Here is a 9,073-nt window from a genome sequence, read left to right as displayed (position 1 = left end):
CTCAGTGGGGCACTCAGTGAAGAATAGGCTGCCATTCCCCAAGAAACCTTCCAGTACCTGATTGAACGTGTGCCTACGACAGTGGAAGCTGTCATCACGCTAAGGGGGGCCAACACCATATTGAATTCCAGCATTACCGATAGAGGGCGCCACGAACTTTTAACTCATTTTCAGCCATGTGTCCGTATACTTTTCATCACATAGTGTAATTCTGACTCGAAACAAGGTTGTACGAACATTTTGAGCGTTGTACTCAGGTATATAGAGCACCTGAACATTAAGACCACCATCTTAGATTTTCTCTCTTTTTTTTTGTTAGTTCAATCTCGAAACTTTTTGGACTGACGGTGAAAGCTACAAACAAAACACCTTTATCTGTCTTCAGAAGAGAGAGGCAATTCTGACGTAGCAGTTCCTAATGGAGGCAGGGCCTTTTCTTTTTTTAAGAAATACAAATATACCGAATTTTGCGACCTGTGAAAAGCGTTCGCCATCGCTATCGGTGAAAAATGCGTGGAATTCTCTGAAAAATATATACACATTGTAGGGAAACATGGGTATATACAATACGTCCAACGTGCAAGAGGGAACTATACGACTATGTGCTTGGATTAAAAAGGGCGTAGCGGAAATGTAGTTCTTTTTTCCTTCCAAACTCTTCAGTCTATATATCGAAGAGGCAATGAAAAAGTTCAGCAATGGGACTAAATTTCAGGCTAAAAGAATGTCAATGATAAGATTCGCCGGTGCCACTGCTATCCTTTTGTGAATGTGAGGAAGATTCGCATGATTTAATAAATGAAATGAGCAGTCTAATGAAAACAAGCTGTAGATTAGAAGTTAATCGTTGAAAGACGAAGGTAATGAAATGGAGCAGAAATGAGATTAGAATTAATATAACATCAAAATTGGGACCATATACTAAAGGAAGTGAAGGAATTGTGCGAGGTGTCGGGGCTAGCAGTGTATTTAACACCAAATTCTGCCAGAATCTTCATATGGAAATGATGCTCTAAGCCCCCCCCCCCCCTTTTCTAACTCCGACTTTTGCTGTTGCACATGGATTAAGAAGAAATGCGAACTGACTGTAATAGACCCTGCAAGTGGAATTGAAAAGAGTTTGGCACCTGCAATAATTTAATTTAATAGAAATTAATTAGATAAAGGAAAGTTTCATTAACGTAGTGAGAAATGAAAGGGTTGTTCTACCGACTAACAGAATGAAAGTTCTGTCCAAAATAACAATTTGATTTATTATGACTAAACTCAAAATAATAAACAAAACACATGAAACATTTACAATACATCCAATTGGATACTCAAATAAACGCTGTGAAGGTGAAGTTGTCCATAAACTAGATTGTGACATTTATGACCAAGTGGTATGTGGAGCTAATTCCTTGCAACTCAAATGTTAAGAGAAACACCCAGCCAGCCCAACATTAATTGCTGCTACAGTAGTGACAACTCAGACAATGAACACCCAAGACGGAACAAAGTTAGAAAAGACGAACAGGCATGCTCTCCTGAGCTCTGATTATCACCTAGCAAAATTCCCTAATCTGCCGGTGCTGCGGACATACATTACCAAGCTGTCTTCTTAACTGCAAGGACACGATCTGGTGTACCAGAGATGATGGCTGGTTGCTTTGACGTCCCGTCACGGTGATGATAATGTCGCAAGTATAGCCCGAACCAAATTACCCTGGTCTAGTTGTTCCAGACTAAAGACTTCCTAGCAATACAAATGCACCTCTGAGGGAGACGAAGAAGGCCCGCCACACAATCACTGATGGTACAGTGATTGATTTTAACAAGCGAAGTCACAGAGTAACTCCCATACAGTCAACTTTAGCCAAAACTGCTCAAGACAGACAACATAGGCCGCTTGTAGGCAGAGCGCTCAATTACCAACTATACTCGGAAAGTTACGTTGAAGTCGAAACTTCTTTAAACAGTTATAATCAAATAAAAGTATATTAGACAGCAAACGGAAGGCAGGCTGTCCAGAGCAGCGAGAGCTCGGTTTTGTAACCTACTCCGACCGAAAGGCGAGAGCCGACCTCCACAAGAGCACCCGTACAAGCCAAACACAGAATATTTCCGCCCCAACGACAGTGGCCGTGGTTAAACGTTCCAATCAGCAACTCGAAAACCGGTGGAAAATTACACTCTATTGCCAACGCACTACTATTCCACCAATGGAGATACTTGGCGCCAATTTCTGCGCCGATTTTGATACGTCACGGAGCTATCCCCTGAGCAAGCCAATCACAGTTATGATTTTGCAGAAAACGCGGGAATTTGCCCGCCAAGACTGCCTGGGAACACAAGTAATTCCCACGCCTCGCTGGTAGCCCGCCAGAAAGTGTTTTCACTAAGTTTCTGCGAAGTAACGGAATCTCTAGCCCAACCGCTCCGTCAGACCCCTGTGGGCGTGTCGGCCCCGCTCTTGTGACAATGTCAGCGTCTGGAAAGCATCCACTCGACTCCCTCACACCCGTCGGCTTAACCCTTCCAAGATCAGCAGAACCTGCCTGTCACCTGACGACCCGGGTGACGAGAGACGCTGCATGGGAAGTCCGTGTGTGAAGGAATAGCAACTTTTCACTGCATGCAATTAGAGAGAAAAATCGAATTACTCAGAGTAAGATAGAAATATGAGAGGTGGCATGAGCCCCCTCTCAATTGTACTTCTTTGTAAGGAAACAATGCATGCCGAATGTAGAGGAAGAAATTTCTGGGAATGTAAGTCTGTGCGACATGACCACATGTACCACATGTACCATGAACTGTCGGGAATCCGTAAAAGAAGAGACTCGAAGGTTTTGAGTTGTGTGCTATAGAAAGACGCTGAAAATTAAGTAGACTGGATAAAGAAAGTGGAGGATCTCTTCATTATTGGCAAGGAAAGAAGTTGATAGTAGAAGGTACAGATTGATAGACTCGGGTTACTACAGCAGGAAATAGCTATGTGGGAATGTAGAGGAAGAGATAGACTGAAACATACGTATTAAATAATTGCTACTCTGAGATAACGAGATTGTCGTAAGTGGCGAAACACGTCAAACCATTCAGAAGCCAGATGATACCTCAATAGAACAAAAATGAATCAAGCACAAATAAAATTTCTATTGAATTTTCAGTTTGTTAGCTATGTGCTGGGCTTGGCCATGTGAATAGGACTGTAACGATGACGACTAAATTTTTTACGCTAACTGTCGAGACATATGCCAGTTACAGAGTATTCGTCAATCGCTGCTTTCGTTACTGAACGTCATTACTGAAGTAGACAATAACTTAGCTACTACGTTATCATTCTAACAAGTGTTGCACAAAACCAAGATCGTGAATGAGCCATTCGAGTGGGTTCCCTTTCCTGGATTTTTCTCTTCTACAAGGAACGTAACAGAGAATAACACGCTACATTTTTTCCTCTGAATATATTTATCATTAAGAGTTAGAATTTGGTGACAATCTCAGTCGACATTCCTTTTATACGTACTCTTTTTCAACATCGTTTCCATCACATTCTATGGTTTTCCGCCAGTGTTGTGCAGACGCATGTATTCTCTGTTGTTAACAACACTTGTTATGTACTCTCAGCCATATTTTCACTGCACAGATTACCCTCTCATCATGTTCGAAGTGCGTCCCACGCGGATAATCCTTAAGTGACCCAAATAGATAGAAAAACGAGGGCGCCAAGACTGAGCAGAATGAGGTTATCATGCCCGACCTAATTTGGTGTTGGGTTTACGTGTTCTGAGACTTTTGCATGGACGTGCATTGTCGTGTTGGAACATTTTCTATTCTTTTCTTTCTGTCAGAACGAACAGGTCGAAAACAGTTCTCGAATGTGTTCAGTGTCTTCATACACGCCTCTGAATTAATAGTTGGCTGTTTTGGCAACACGTTCACAAGAATACCACCATTACTATCCCACAAGACTGCCATTGTGACCTTGCCAGCAGAGAGAGCTGTCCTGTATTTTTTTCTTTTGGTGACAGCGGATGATTCCAATCCATTGCTGTGTTTTTTGGTTCCGGCTCAGAGTGTTGCACTCAGATTCCATCACCTATAACGATAGGTGTCAGAGAGCGAATCGTGATCGGATGGCCGAGGCTGCTAAAGGAACCGTTCTGGAGAAGTGCTGCATCCGTGTTCGATTCCCGATCCGGTAAAAATTTTAAGTTCGCGTCACTGATTAATTTCAATGCCATAGCGAGGCCACCATCGGAGAGATTTCCCTGAGTATTGAAATACTTTCACTCGGAATCTGAATGACAGATGAACTTTCTGAAAATGGACAGTCAAACTTATTTATAACTCGTCAGAATTACTTCTGACTCACAGTGAAAAAGAAGACATTGTTACGCGATAGTTTATTCCAATTTCTCAACGGTTATCTATAAATTTGAAAAACCTAGCAAATGGAGAAAATTTACAACACTAAGTGATACTACTATGTAATCTTGTGAAGCAATACATGAAGTGTTGAATGATGATAATATTTTGTTCTGCTCTCGCTTGTATACATACGTGTCCGTAGACTACCGTTTCATTCCCTTTGTGTCTTCCTGTTAATATTTACAAGGCAAAGAAGCAGCACTTCTACTATCTTATTAATGGCCAGTGAATTTTAGGTTTGTCCATGTAATATTTTGTTTTTAGTTTCCATAACTGTGGAAATCAACGATACAAAAGCGACAGAAAGTCGTTTTCCTACAAAATAAGCAGCGTAACGTAACATTCCTACGATCTGTGACCTCGAAGTCTGGCAAGCAACAGTCACTGTCAGGCTTGCTCGGCAGATCGGATCTCAATCGACAAATCATGGAAAAAAAAGCAGCGCACTTGCAAATAATTTGAGGAGGAGGAGGAGGACATTAGTGTTTCACGTCCGCCTCCCTCGGCATAGGTGTGTGTTTTGTCATTAGCTTAAGTTAGTTTAAGATAGATTAAGTAGTGTGCAACCCTAGGGACCGATGACCACAGCAGTTTGGTCCCATAGGAACTTACCAGAAATTTTCCAAAATAATGTAACAAACACCTGAAGTCTTACGAATTGTTTGATCGTCCACGAGGCCTCAATCGCTTGCACCGATAGAAAATAAATGCACACATCAAAAAAGTTTTGCACCACCTCGTTTCCGAGAGTTCCGGAACCTGTACAGAAAACTGGGACAGAGATCAACACAAACATCATTTCCGCCCTTTCTATTGCTTATGAAAACCACAAATTTCATGTTGTATCACCTTTCATAGGTGCTGGTCCAGATTGCTGTACACACCGGTACCAGCACGTAGCACGTACCCTTGCATTGATGCATGTCTGTATTCGTCAAGGTACTGTTGGTCCAGATTGTTCCACTCCTCAACGGCGATTCGGCGTAGATCCCTCACAGTGGTTGGTGGATCACATCGTCCATAAACAGCCCTTTTCAATCTATCCCAGGCATTTTATATAGGTTTCATGTCTGGAGAACATGCTGACCACTCTAGTCGAGCGATGTCGTTATCAAAATAGTTCAAATGGCTCTGAACACCATGGGACTTAACATCAGAGGTCGCCAGTCCCCTAGAACTTATAAATACTTAAACCTAAGGACATCACAGACATCCATGCCCGAGGCAGGATTCGAACCAGTGACCGAAGTGGTCGCGCGGTTCTAGAGAGAAGCGCCTAGAATCGCATGTCGTTATCCTGAAGGAAGTCATTCACAAGATGTGCACGATGGGGGCGCAAATTGTCATCCTTGAAGACGAATGCCTCGCCAATATGGTGGCATTTGCTGCCGATATGTTTGCACTATCGTTCGGAGGATGGCATTCACGTATCGTGCAACCATTACGGCGCGTTCCATGACCACCAACGGCGTACGTTGGCCCCACATAATGCCACCCCAAAACAGCAGGGAGCCTCCACCCTGCTGCACTCGCTGGACAGTGTGTCTAAGGCGTTCAGCCTGACTGGGTTGCCTCCAAACACGTCTCCGACGATTGTCTGGTTGAAGCCATATGCGACACTCATCTGTGAAGACTACATGATGCCAATCCGGAGCGGTCCATTCTGCATGTTGTTGGACCCATCTGTATCGCGCTGCATGGCGCCTTGGGCAAAGATGGACATCACCATGGACGTCGGGAGTGAAGTTGCACATCATGCAGCCTATTGCGCACAGTTTGAGCCGCAATACGACGTCCTGTGGCTGCACGAAAAGCATTATTCAACATGGTGGCGTTGCTGTCAGGGTTCTTAAGAGTAATAATCTATAGGTAGGGCTTATCCACTGCAGTAGTAGCCCTTGGGCGACCTGAGCGAAGCATGTCATCGACAGTTCCTGTCTCTCTGTATCTCCTCCATGTCCGAACAACATTGGTTTGTAGAATGAAATTTTCACTCTACAGCGGAGTGTGCGCTGATATGAAACTTCCTGGGAGATTAAAACTGTGTGCCGAGCCGAGACTCGAACTCTGGAACTTTGCCTTTCGCGGGCAAGTGGTCTACCAACTGAGCTACCCAAGCACGACTCACGCCCCGTCCTCACAGCTTTAATTCCGCCAGTACCTCGTCTCCTACCTTCCAAACTTCACAGAAGCTCTCCTGCGAGCCCTGCAGAACTAGCACTCCTGGAAGAAAGGATATTGCGGAACCATGGCTTAGCCACAGCCTGGGGGATGTTTCTAGAATGACATTTTCACTCCCACAGCGGAGTGTGCGCTGATATGAAACTACGGGGCGTGAGTCGTGCTTGGGTTGCTCAGTTGGTAGAGCACTTGCCCTCGAAAGGCAAAGGTCCCGAGTTCGAGTCTCGGTCCGGCACACAGTTTTAATCTGCCACGAAGTTTCAACATCGCTTTGGTTCACTCCGAGACGCCTGGACACTTCCCATGTTGAGAGCCCCTCCTGGGACAAAGTAACATTGCGGACGTGATCTAACCGTGGTATTGACCATCTAGACATGGTTTAACTACAGGCAACATGAGCCGTGTACCTCCTTCCTGGTGGAATGACTGGAACTGATGCTCATGCGTGGTTGTTTACATCTTTAGGTGGGCTTAGTGACATCTCTGGACAGTCAAAGGGACTGTGTCTGTGATACAATATGCACAGTGAATGTCTGTCTTTAGGTGTTCTGGGAACCGGGGTCATACCTAACTTTTTTTGATGTGTGTAAATAAAAGAAAAGCTGGAGGAACAGGACACTTGTTGAGTTGGTACATACATAACGTTTTCGTTACTCAGAGTCCGAGAAGAGTAACGAATCTGAGGAATATGAAAACGACTCTAAGTGGGCACGAATTGTGGGCGGACAGGATAACATGTAACACTACGGCATTTCTACTCTCGCTTATATACTCATTACTCAGTATCAATTACATACGATATCCGACAGGCCTACAGAAGAGAAGAAGGCTCGCAGAGATCTCCGCAGCCTACTGGAGTGGGCGGTGCAGCAATCGCGGGTCGGCACGCTGCAGCCAGGCTCCCCGCATACCGCGGCATCTTTTCCGCAGCGCGGCGTGTAAAACTGTCACTCCGCTCGTGAGGAGGAGCGTTTCGCCGGCGGGCGGCGCGACGTCATCAGAGGCGGGCGATAAACCTGTAGCGGCGCGGCCGTAATGGCGCCATTCGGGCGGATAACGGGCCGCGTTAGGGAGCCGCCGGGGGACCCGGATTCACGATATATCGGCGGCACACCGCTGACAGCTGGCCGCGTCTGGAGCCGCTGACCGGAACGCCGCGCGCCGCTGCCAGCGTCGCGGCTGGCTGCACTCCACTCTCCAGCACTGAAAACTGGAACTTATAATGATGCTCTCGTACTGACGACAAAATATTTATTTGATTTCTACATTACAAGTTTCGACGATTCACAATTGTCAAGTGAACATAGCACTGTTGATTCAAATGCTTCAAATGGCCCTGAGCACTACGGGACTCAACTTCTGAGGTCATTAGTCCCCTAGAACTTAGAACTACTTAAACCTAACTAACGTAAGGACATCACACACGTCCATGCCCGAGGTAGCATTCGAACCAGCGACCGTAGCGGTCTCGCGGTTCCAAACTGCAGCGCCTAGAACCGCACGGCCACACATCGGCCGGCAGCACTGTTGATATGAAGGATTTTGTACAACTTATTCTTACTCCCAGCTAGGTTGGATACGCCTACATAAGGTACGCGATCTCCACACGATGTGCTTACTTCATCGATTTCTTGGTCACTGGTCCCCCCATTCTCACATTAAACACCTATCATCATTCCACAACCGCAATACGAGATCGGAGACGTCTAGCATCGCGGCTGTACCTTTACATAACACAAAATCTTTCTCCGTGCCATTCTCCATCTCAGCCATACGACTATGGAACGCGCTCCCCTGTGATCTGCGTCGTATCCAGAACCACGCAACATTCAAGAGGGAACTCAAAAGTTACATATTAGGGACGGTATAGCCACCATTGTTGTGCCCCTGTCATCTCTTTCTTTCTCCTCTCCATCATAGCTTCGAATTTTACCATTCTATTTCTCTTCCTCTAACCTAGCTACCTCTTCTATATCTATTTCACCCCATTCTGTCGTCTTATGGCTCTGCTCGATGTGACTAACTAACAAGCTGCAAGAACATAACGAGAAAATTCCCAACTTGCAATAGGACTGACATTCATAAAAGAAAAATGTTTGCTTTCATATACATAGTCATTACTATTATTATTATTATTATTATTATTATTATTGATTGTTATAATTATTTTTGATTGTTATAATTATCCTTGTTCTACTGTTATAATCTCTATTTTTTTCTTTATCATTTATGTTCATATTCATGTAATATGGATTTACCACATTCGGATGTTCTGTACAAACTGAAATTCTTTCAATCTGAGTATGCTTAATTAGGTATAAGAGAGGGCCTGAAGGCCCTAATCTTGCCAAGAAAAGTAAATGCATTAATAAATAAATAAATATTTACTAACTAAGCTTCACCAAGGCTGCTGCTGCATACGCATTCAAGCATTCAACACATACACAGTATAAACATCTCGTCGCCCCTGTGTCCACCTTTT

The 9,073-nt window shown here is 44.5% G+C and overlaps 1 non-coding gene across 1 annotated transcript; it reads left to right on the top strand.

The window, feature by feature from the left end:
- The first annotated feature begins 6,752 nt into the window (after positions 1 to 6,752).
- Trnas-cga (transfer RNA serine (anticodon CGA)) lies at positions 6,753 to 6,827 on the top strand. Its single transcript has one exon. It is a non-coding gene; the product is annotated as a tRNA-Ser (tRNA).
- The last annotated feature ends 2,246 nt before the right edge of the window (positions 6,828 to 9,073 follow it).

This window comes from Schistocerca cancellata, chromosome 2, assembly GCF_023864275.1.
Source record: "Schistocerca cancellata isolate TAMUIC-IGC-003103 chromosome 2, iqSchCanc2.1, whole genome shotgun sequence".
Classification (NCBI taxonomy): Eukaryota; Metazoa; Arthropoda; class Insecta; order Orthoptera; family Acrididae; genus Schistocerca; species Schistocerca cancellata.
The sequence above is the reverse complement of the archived record's forward strand: the minus strand, read 5'-3'. Positions and strand labels throughout refer to the sequence as shown.